Source organism: Dendronephthya gigantea, unplaced genomic scaffold (assembly GCF_004324835.1).
Source record: "Dendronephthya gigantea isolate DGI-Jeju-01 unplaced genomic scaffold, DenGig_1.0 000218F, whole genome shotgun sequence".
NCBI lineage: Eukaryota > Metazoa > Cnidaria > Anthozoa > Malacalcyonacea > Nephtheidae > Dendronephthya > Dendronephthya gigantea.
The window spans coordinates 57911-69925 of record NW_021163228.1 but is presented as its reverse complement, the minus strand read 5'-3'; positions in this window follow the sequence as shown (position 1 = coordinate 69925).

Below are 12015 nucleotides of genomic sequence, written 5' to 3'. Positions count from 1 at the left end.
TTTTCATGAACTCGTCTGTGAAAGTTTCTTCGATTTTATACGAGTCTCCTTGAAGGAAAGTGACATTCTTCGGCTTCAACTTGTTCACCAGCTCGCTGCGATGGCTCGGATCGATATCCATGCTGTAAACATTGGCTTCGACATCAAGCAAGCGAAGTGTGTCAGATATCCATACCGCCATACCGCCTGAGAGAGTTCCCAATTCGATCACGGTTTTCGGTCTGACAAGCTCAAAAAGTTGCCGATACAAAACATAATCCACGGGACACTTGCATATATCAAAACCACGGTAGGTTGGTATATGTTTTCCGAGACTTGTATTAATTCTAGCTTGCAAAGGCACATCGGTGCGGTCCTCTCGTTCGCTAATTCTTTGAAAACGCTTTGAATTTTTCAAGAGTTCCTCTCGCTTCAAAGCCTGTCTTCTGCGAAGATCTTTGTATGACTCTGGATCGTTTGCGTAGGGTGGAATATACTTATCTCCCTTGATGCAAACATCATTTGCTGATGAAGACGAGAAAGAGTTCTGGGCAGACATATTCACTCGGCTTTTCAAAGCAGAAGTGCTTGCAACGTCGCAAGCCAGGCTCTTTTAGCTGGTCAAGCTTGGTCATGTGACATTGCAAAATCTCCCAAAATATGGGAGAATTTTAATTATCGCTTAGTTCATCTCTAAGGGACGTTTGACAAATTCAATATGCCAGTTCTGCTATTTTTAGCACTTGTTCGCACGTACGTGAACCTATTTTGTCGCAACCCTTTCTCTTTGTCCACGGGAATCGTGATTTTTGGTCACGTGAACCTATTTTGTCGCAACCCTTTCTCTTTGTCCACATGAATCGTGATTTTTTTTTCCCGTGAACCTATCGTGTCGGTTGGCCATTTGGTTTATCCACATGTCAGAGCAATCAAGCTATCATATTTTCTGGGGTAAATTTCGCTTTGATATGGCTAATTTTTAAGACGTGACCATGCACAGGGCTGTAGCTAGACCATTTAATTAGGGGTTTGTATATTCATATAATCATGGTTATCTTCCGTAGGAACAATAGCGTACAAAAGAAATCGGACGTGCATAGGACGAATATATGAATATGCACCCCCCCCCCAATTAAGCTTCTAGCTACGATCCTGCGTGACCTGGCGAAACCAGTGTGGCGCCATGGCCAGAAATTGCGGACATGGAATATGCAGATTGCCGTAGCAAATTTGCATATCTGTTCAAATATTATTCGTTTGCAGAACTGTAAATCATATTGCGCATTCTTAAATTTCGCAAAATTTAAGAAAATCTTTGCAATTTGCCCTGGTTGTTTCTTGTAACTCGTGTCATATTAAAGATCCTGAGGTAATATTTTGCTGGTAAAGGTTTATGTCGGCTCTGCATTTTCATTTTATTTCTACGCTATTACGGTTTTCGTTTTATATGGTATTCAACGTGATAAATGACCAAAACTTTGTTTTTAAAATGCAGGACGAATACTGATAAAACATTTTGAAATACTATATAAAAATATTAAGATTAACTTGCTGTGCAACGAGCAATTAAGGCAAATTATAATCGACCTACCTAAAGGTGTATTTTTAGCGTTTAGTACTGTGTACATCACACTTTACCATAAGCTCACGAAGCTTTATTTTGACACCATATGCAAATTTAGGCGGAAGTAGAATGTTAATTATGTCCGAATTTTCTGCCCATGATTATAATATTAAAATGGACTTATGTTGCAACACCTATTTGATTATTGGAAATATTTCATTTCAATACATCGCATAAAACTTGCATTAAACGTCGTTGAAATGATTAGATAATTATTTAGCGAAACTGTTATTGTTACGATAAAATAATTGCATCAGAAAATGTTCAAAATTATTGTTTTATTGTATTAAAAGCTCAGACGTGTAACGTATGAATAACAACGTATGTAGCAATACTAAAAGATTCAAAAATATATAAAATATTCCTGTAAAACTAAATGAAGAAAGTACAGTTTGCTAAAAGTAGAGTTCACGTCGGTTCCAAATCATTTCATTCTTTTAACAAAACCATGCCAATGCCAGCTACAATTGTATCCATACATATCAGTCCTGACTGATTAATCGATCATTTTATACGGTATGTTAAGTATATACTTGAGGTTTCAAAGGGTCTTAATTTCGAGTGGAATTATACACACTTCAAATTCAAACGAGGCACAGTTGATGAAAAAGTCATAACTTTTATTTATCGTTTAAATGAATTATACAACTAATGTTTGTTTCTTGAGCGGCTCTTGCTGGTAGCCTTTTAAGAAGAGAGAATATATAAAATCAGCCATAAAAACTAAATTAGAGAGAGCAGTTCACATCTGAGATTCAGTTCCAAATCATTTCATTCTTTTAACAAAGCCGTGCCGGCAATGCCAGCTACAATTGTATCCATACATATCAGTCAGGAAGCTGTCCACAGCGTAGAATTCCTCGTGGTCTTGTAAGAATCTTTTGAAACACTGCAAATGATTCGGTCCCACGGGAGTGAAGCTGCCAGCATCGGCGTTTCTCGAATTAACTTGCAAGACAAGATCCGGGCCAGTGTCTTCGACAACCATGTAATCTCCCTCTTTCATGTAGCGATGAAAATGCTCTAAGACACCGTCTAGGTTGGCGTGGGCATCTTCAGAGAGGACCCAAGGGTAGGGAAGGCTTTTCATGAACTCGTCTGTGAAAGTTTCTTCGATTTTATACGACTCTCCTCTAGGAGGCTTTGTACTGCGGCTACGAAATATATACTAAAAATCGCGGTTCTAACAAACTAAATGGTAAATTAGTAAATACTAAATAGTAAAATTTCAGAATCATCACAAGTTCTGTTGATATTCAATACAGACACTCGAACGCCTGTCCTAACTATCTTCTGAATTTCGTCGTTGATAATCGAATTCAAAGGGCAAATAACAATAACGACACAGGCTATTTCGCATTTGCTTATCAACCGTTAAAGCTAAACGCCTTTCGCACCCACAACCGGCCCCCGATTAGGATTAGGGTTTGGATTGGATTACAGTGGATTAAGCCCCGTTTACACTACAGTCAATTTATCGGCACGGCACGGCTAAAATTGGTACCCGTACCCAATTTTATTAGTGTTCAGGCTACCAAAACAAAGGCCGAGCACAGATGAAATGGGCACGGGTACCCATTTTAGCCGTGCCGTGCCAATAAATCGAGTGTAGTGTAAACGGGGCTTTAGTTAATCCTAAGCCCAACCTAATCCTAGCATCAAATGTGGTATAAGATTAGCATTTTACTCTGTCTACAAAATAACTAAAAAAGGAGCTTCTAGTATCGGCGTTATTAAGCGTTTGAGGTCAGTTGTTTCATCAGAAACATTATACCTTATCCGTCAAGCTCTATCTAATACATGCAACCTCACTTTGACTATTGTAACGTCATATATGGAAACTGTGGAAAGACCTTACAGTTATTTGCAAGCCACCGTTAACGGTGAAGTTTTTATCACGTTTTTTTTACGTTTCAAACGTTTAAGTTCAACTTCATAGTCTTTGTCCACGTGAATCGTGATTTTTTTTTACGTGAACCTATTGTGTCGGCACCATTTCTCTTTGTCCACGTGATCGTGATTTTTGTTCACGTGAACCTATCGTGTCGGTTGGCCATTTGGTTTATCCACATGTCAAAGCAATCAAGCTATCATATTTTCTGGGGTAAGTTTTGCTTTGATATGGCTAATTTTTAAGACGTGACCACAAACAAGGCTGTAGCTAGACCATTTAATTGGGGGTTTGTATATTCATATAATTATGTTTATCTTCCGTAGGAACAATAGCGTACAAAAGAAATCAGACGTGCATAGGACGAATATATGAATATACCCCCCCCCCAATTAAGCTTCTAGCTACGATCCTGCGTGACCTGGCGAAACCAATGTGGCGTATTATAATATTAAAATGGATTTATGTTGCAACACCTATTTGATTATTCGAAATATTTCAATTCAATATATGGCTTAAAACTTGCATTAAACGTCGTTGAAATGATTAGATAATTATTTAGCGAAACTGTTATTGTTACGATAAAAAAATTGCATCAGAAAATGTTCAAAATTATTGTTTTATTGTATTAAAAGCTCAGACATGTAACGTATGAACAACAACGTATGTAGCAATACTAAAGACTCAAAAATACATAAAATATTCCTGTAAAACTAAATGAAGAAAGTACAGTTTGCTAAAAGTAGAGTTCACGTCAGTTCCAAATCATTTCATTCTTTTAACAAAGCCGTGCCAATGCCAACTACAATTGTATCCATACATATCAGTCAGGAAGCTGTCCACAGCGTAGAATTCCTCGTGGTCTTGTAAGAATCTTTTGAAACACTGCAAATGATTCGGTCCCACGGGAGTCAAGCTGCTACCATTGTCGGTTTTTGAATCAACTTGCAAGACAATATCCGGGCCAGTGTCTTCGACAACCATGTAATCTCCCTCTTTCATGTAGCGATGAAAATGCTCTAAGACACCGTCTAGGTTGGCGTGGGCATCTTCAGAGAAGACCCAAGGGTGGGGAAGGCTTTTCATGAACTCGTCTGTGAAAGTTTCTTCGATTTTATACGAGTCTCCTTGAAGGAAAGTGACATTCTTCGGCTTCAACTTGTTCACCAGCTCGCTGCGATTGCTCGGATCGATATCCATGCTGTAAACATTAGCTTCGACATCAAGCAAGCGAAGTGTGTCAGATATCCATACCGCCATACCGCCTGAGAGAGTTCCCAATTCGATCACGGTTTTCGGTCTGACAAGCTCAAAAAGTTGCCGATACAAAACATAATCCACGGGACACTTGCATATATCAAAACCACGGTAGGTTGGTATATGTTTTCCGAGACTTGTATTAATTCTAGCTTGCAAAGGCACATCGGTGCGGTCCTCTCGTTCGCTAATTCTTTGAAAACGCTTTGAATTTTTCAAGAGTTCCTCTCGCTTCAAAGCCTGTCTTCTGCGAAGATCTTTGTATGACTCTGGATCGTTTGCGTAGGGTGGAATATACTTATCTCCCTTGATGTAAACATCATTTGCTGATGAAGACGAGAAAGAGTTCTGGGCAGACATATTTACTCGGCTTTTCAAAGCAGAAGTGCTTGCAACTTCGCAAACCAGGCTCTTTTACCTGGTCAAGCCTGTTCATGTGACATTGCGAAATCTCCCAAAATATGGGAAAATTTTAACTATCGCTTAGTTCATCTCTAAGGGACGGTTGACAAATTCAATATGGCAGTCCTGCTATTTTTAACACTTGTTTGCACGTGAACCTTTATTGCCATATTCATTTGCAAGCCAGGTACCAGTTGTCTGAATTAAAAACAATAAGTTTTACTACAGGAGGAAACCTAAACTAAACTTTATTTATACTGGATTGTTCTATCAGTCTAAATTGTTCTTTCTAGAGGTCCAGTAAGGATCATCTCTTATTGATCTGGTGTTACTACAGGAGGAAACCTAAACTAAACTAACTTTATTTATACTGGATAGCTCTATCAGTTCTAAACTGTTCTTCCTAGAGGTCCAGTAAGGATCATCTGTTATTGATCCAGTGTTACTACAGGAGGAAACCTAAATAAACTAACTTTAGAGGTTTAAAGCCTTTAAAGCCTTCTCCACCCTTGGGTCTTCTCTGAAGATGCCCACGCCAACCTAGACGGTGTCTTAGAGCATTTTCATCGCTACATGAAAGAGGGAGATTACATGGTTGTCGAAGACACTGGGCCGGATCTTGTGTTGCAAGTTCATTCGAAAACCGCCGATGGTGGCAGCTTCACTCCCGTGGAACCGATTCATATGCAGTGTTTCAAAAGATTCTTACAAGACCACGAGGAATTCTACGCTGTGGACAGCTTCCTGACTGATATGTATGGATACAATTGTAGCTGGCATTGGCACGGCTTTGTTAAAAGAATGAAATGATTTTGAACCGACGTGAACTCTACTTTAAGCAAACTGTACTTTCTTCATTTTAGTACAGAAAATTCGGACATAATTAACATTCTACTTCCGCCTAAATTTGCATATGGTGTCAAAATAAAGCTTCGTGAGCTTATAGTAAACTGTAATGTGCACAGTACTAAACGCTAAAAATACAACTTTAGGTAGGTCGATTATAATTTGCCTTGATTGCTTGTTGCAGAGCAAGTTAATCTTAATATTTTTATATAGTATTACAAAATGTTTTATCAGTATTCGTCCTGCATTTTCAAAACAAAGTTTTGGTCATTTGTCACGTTGAATACCATATAAAACGAAAACCGTAATAGCGTAGAAATAAAATAAAAATGCAGAGCCGACATAAACCTTTACCAGCAAAATATTACCTCAGGATCTTTAATATGACACGAATCACAAGAAACAACCAGTTCAAATTGCAAAGATGCAATGTTTTTTTTAAATTTTGCGAAATTTAAGAATGCGCAATATGATTTATAGTTCTGCAAACGAATATTATTTGAACAGATATGCAAATTTGCTACGGCAACCTGCATATTCCATGTCCGCAATTTCTGGCCATGGCGCCACACTGGTTTCGCCAGGTCACGCAGGATCGTAGCTAGAAGCTTAATTGGGGGGGGGGGTGCGTATTCATATATTCGTCCTATGCACGTCTGATTTCTTTTGTACGCTATTGTTCCTACGGAGAATAAACATGATTATATGAATATACAAACCCCCAATTAAATGGTCTAGCTACAGCCCTGTGCATGGTCACGTCTTAAAAATTAGCCATATCAAAGCGAAATTTACCTCAGAAAATATGATAGCTTGATTGCTTTGACATGTGGATAAACCAAATGGCCAACCGACACGATAGATTCACGTGAACAAAAATCACGATTCACGTGGACAAAGAGAAAGGGTTGCGACAAAATAGGTTCACGTACGTGCGAAAAAGTGCTAAAAATAGCAGAACTGCCATATTGAATTTGTCACACCTCCTTTAGAGATGAACTAAGCGATAATTAAAAACCTCCCATATTTTGGGAGATTTTGCAATGTCACATGACCAGGCTTGACCAGGTAAAAGAGCTTGGATTGCGAAGTTGCAAGCACTTCTGCTTTGAAAGGTCAAGTGAATATGTCTGCCCAGAACTCTTTCTCGTCTTCATCAGCAAATGATGTTTACATCAAGGGCGATAAGTATATTCCGCCGTACGCAAACGATCCAGAGTCATACAAAGATCTTTGCAGAAGACAGGCTTTGAAGCGAGAGGAACTCTTGAAAAATTCAAAGCGTTTTCAAAGAATTAGCGAACGAGAGGACCGCACCGATGTGCCTTTGCAAGCTAGAATTAATACAAGTCTCGGAAAACATATACCAACCTACCGTGGTTTTGATATATGCAAGTGTCCCGTGGATTATGTTTTGTATCGGCAACTTTTTGAGCTTGTCAGACCGAAAACCGTGATCGAATTGGGAACTCTCTCAGGCGGTATGGCGGTATGGATATCTGACACACTTGGCTTGCTTGATGTCGAAGCTAATGTTTACAGCATGGATATCGATCCGAGCCATCGCAGCGAGCTGGTGAACAAGTTGAAGCCGACGAATGTCACTTTCCTTCAAGGAGACTCGTATAAAATCGAAGAAACTTTCACAGACGAGTTCATGAAAAGCCTTCCCCACCCTTGGGTCTTCTCTGAAGATGCCCACGCCAACCTAGACGGTGTCTTAGAGCATTTTCATCGCTACATGAAAGAGGGAGATTACATGGTTGTCGAAGACACTGGCCCGGATCTTGTCTTGCAAGTTGATTCAAAAACCGACGATGGTAGCAGCGTCACTCCTGTGGGACCGAATCATTTGCAGTGTTTCAAAAGATTCTTACAAGACCACGAGGAATTCTACGCTGTGGACAGCTTCCTGACTGATATGTATGGATACAATTGTAGCTGGCATTGGCACGGTTTTGTTAAAAGAATGAAATGATTTGGAACCGACGTGAACTCTACTTTTAGCAAACTGTATTTTCTTCATTTAGTTTTACACGAATATTTTATATATTTTCGAATCTTTTAGTATTGCTACATGCGTTGTTATTCATACGTTACACGTCTGAGCTTTTAATACAATAAAACAATAATTTTGAATATTTTCTGAATTGAACTGAATCTCAGATGTGAACTGTTCTCTCTAATTTAGTTTTTATGGCTGATTTTATATAGTCTCTCTTCTTAAAAGGCTACCAGCAAGAGCCGCTCAAGAAACAAACATTAGTTGTATAATTCATTGAAACGATAAATAAAAGTTATGATTTTTCCATCAACTGTGCCTCGTTTGAATTTGAAGTGTGTATAATTCCACTCGAAATTAAGACCCTTTGAAACCTCAAGTATATACTTAACATACCGTAAATGATCGATTAATCAGTCAGGACTGATATGTATGGATACAATTGTAGCTGGCATTGGCACGGCTTTGTTAAAAGAATGAAATGATTTTGAACCGACGTGAACTCTACTTTTAGCAAACTGTACTTTCTTCATTTAGTTTTACCGGAATATTTTATATATTTTTGAATATTTTAGTATTGCTACATACGTTGTTATTCATACGTTACACGTCTGAGCTTTTAATACAATAAAACAATAATTTTGAATATTTCGAATAACAGTTTCGCTAAATAATTATCTAATCATTTCAACGGCGTTTAATGCAAGTTTTAAGTCATACATTGAAAAAAAAGTTCGAATAATCAAATAGGTGTTGCAACATGGTTTCGCATGGTCACGCAGGGCCGTAGTTAGAAGCTTTATTTTGGGGATGTATATTCATATATTCGTCCTATGCCCGACTGGTTTCTTTTGTACGCTATTGTTCCTACGGTAGATAAACATGAATATATGCATATACACCCCCCAATTAAGCGGTTTAGCTACAGCCTTGTGGTCACGTCTTAAAAATTAGCCATATCAAAGCGAAATTTACCCCAGAAAATATGATAGCTTGATTGCTTTGACATGTGGATAAACCAAATAGTCAACCGACAGGATAGGTTCACGTAAAAAAATCACGATTCAAGTGGACAAAGAGAAAGGGTGGCGACACAATAGGTTGACGTGAACAAAAATCACGATTCACGTGGACAAAGACCATGAAGTTGAACTTAAACGTCTGAAACGTAAAAAAACGTGATAAAAACTTCACCGTTAACGGTGGCTTGCAAATAACTGTAAGGTCTTTCCACAGTTTCCCCATATGACGTTAGAATAGTCAAAGTGAGGTTGCATGTATTAGATAGAGCTTGACAGATAAGGTATAATGTTTCTGATGAAACAACAGACCTCAAACGCTTAAATGATAACGCCGATATTAGAAGCTCCTTTTTTATAGTTATTTTGTAGACAGAGTAAAATACTAATGTAATACCACATTTTATGCTAGGATTAGGTTGGGTTTAGGATTAGAGTAAACTAATCCACTATAATCTAATCCGAACCCTAATCCTAATCTGGGGCCGGTTGTGGGAAAAGCGTTTAGCTTAAACGGTTGATAAGTGAATGCGAAATAGCCTTTGTCTTTATTGTTATTTGCTCTTTGAATTCGCTTATCAACGACCAAATTCAGAAGATAGTTAGGGCAGGCCTTCGAGTGTCTGTATTGAATATCAACAGAACTTGTGATGATTCTGAAATTTTACTATTTAGTATTTACTAATTCACTATTTAGTTTGTGTGAACCGCGATTTTTAGTATATATTTCGTAGCCGTAGTACAAAGCCTTGGTTAGCCTCCTGGACTGTGACAAGTGCTAAAAATAGCAGAACTGGCATTTGTCACCCCTCCCTTAGAGATGAACTAAGCGCTAATTAAAATTTCCCATATTTTGGGAGATTTCGCAATGTCACATCACATGACCAGGCTTGACAAGGTAAAAGAGCCTGGCTTGCGAAGTTGCAAGCATTTCTGCTTTGAAAAGCCGAGTAAATATGTCTGCCCAGAACTCTTTCTCGTCTTCATCAGCAAATGATAGCTTGATTGCTTTGACATGATCAACCAAATGGAAAAGTTCTGGGGTCAGAAATACCGTAAAACAGCACCAGTTTTCCACTAATTTGAGCTTGCTTGATGTCGATGCTAATTGGTAGATTATAGATATCGTATTTACTCGTTTGAGCGCTGTATAAACTTTTAGAACTTCAGATGCGGTGCTTATTTGAGAGCGGCGTTTAATCGAGGTCGGCGTTCTTGAAAAAATATTATCTGTAAATTGTAACAGGAACTTTAAACAAAGAGAGATGAAAGTTAAATGTAGCGAAATGTCCCCATTTTGACAGCGAGCTTAATCGGGGGCGGCGCTCTGTAAGAAAAATTTATCGCAAATGCGGCGCTTATTCGGGGGCGGCGCTCAATCGAGTAAATACGGTGTAGATCCGAGCAATCGCAGTGAACTGGTGAACAAGAGACGAGGACACGCACGGCCCGTTACGTGCCGTATAACATCAAGTATCGTAACGGTATTTGCTAGCGTCGAATGCACGCCGATGTTTACACGCGTAAAAATCATCATGTTGATGCAAGTTGTTAAAAACAGGAGTGAACAATGTTGTGCTGCACCCTGTGAACAGTATTGTTAACAATATTGTTGAAGCTTGTTGAATCATCAATGTTGTTGCAACTTGTTACAACAACATTGCATCGTGATTGCAACAACATTGATGATCCAACAAGCTTCAATAACATTGTTAACAATACTGTTTCCTGGGTGCAGCACAAATTATGTTTACATAGTTTCGAGTTTTCTTGTTCTACGAATATAGATAAAGGATTTCTAAAAGACTTATAAACGTTAATTATTTACAAAAGTGCTTTAGAATGTTCTATTGACGCCTTTGCAAACACGTCAATTATGCGCTTTTTGTCCAGAGACTTAAAAATCTGCGTCCAACAGCCATCAAAAGTAACGCTTCCAACCGTCCTTGCAACATAGTTCACCGAACTCCAGTTCTCACTCTCAGAATAAGCGTTCAGCAGTGGCAGAACTGATTGGGATTGGAAATCGATAATTGCGTTTTGAAATTCAGAAGCAACATCCGAATATCTATATGATTTGCGATCGCAAAATGGCTACGTGCAAAATAAAGCAATGCATTTGTACAATGTTATATAACTTGCCTAGACATACCCTAGAATCTGTTTATAAAAGTCTTGTGCAGCCTTACTTCGATTACTGCTCCCCTCTGTGGGATACTTGTGGTAAGCTGCTCAGAGACAAGTTGCAAAAATTTCAGTTTCGTGCAGCGAGGGTCTTAACTGATGCAAATAATGATACTTCATCAATCGATCTTCTGAACAATCTTTCTTGGGACACACTTGAAACTAGACGGTCTGGTGCCAGTATTGATGTACTCTTTACTTAATGAACACACTGCTCCGGCTCTTCGGGAGTCTTTTGTGAGAAGAGAAATTGATCAAACTAATTATCATCTCCGAAACTCTGCAACAGACCTAAAGCCCCGTTTACACTACACTCAATTTATTGGCACGGCACGGCTAAAATGGGCACCCGTACCCATTTCATCTGTACTCGGCCTTTGTTTTGGTAGCCTGAACACTAATAAAATTGGGTACGGGTGCCCATTTTAGCCGTGCCGTGCCGATAAATTCAGTGTAGTGTAAATGGGGCTTAAGTCTCCCTAGGCCGAATCGAGAGTACCTTAAAAAAAGTTTCAAATATAGCGGCGCTATGCTTTGGAATCAGCTCCCAAACGAAGCAAAATCAGCCGAGTCGCTTCGTTTGTTTAAATCAACCGTTGTTGGACACTGAAACGCATCCTACTTATTCATATAATTTATCTATCTATGTGTGAAACTGTCTGTGTGTATATTGTCCTGTTTTGTAGTCTTGTTAACTGTTTTTTTTTAATTTAAACACGCCCCTCATGGAAACCAGCTTAGAGTTGATGGGGCTAGCGTGTTTCTTGGTTTTAAATAAAGTTTACCTGCCTACCTGCCTACCTACCTGTTG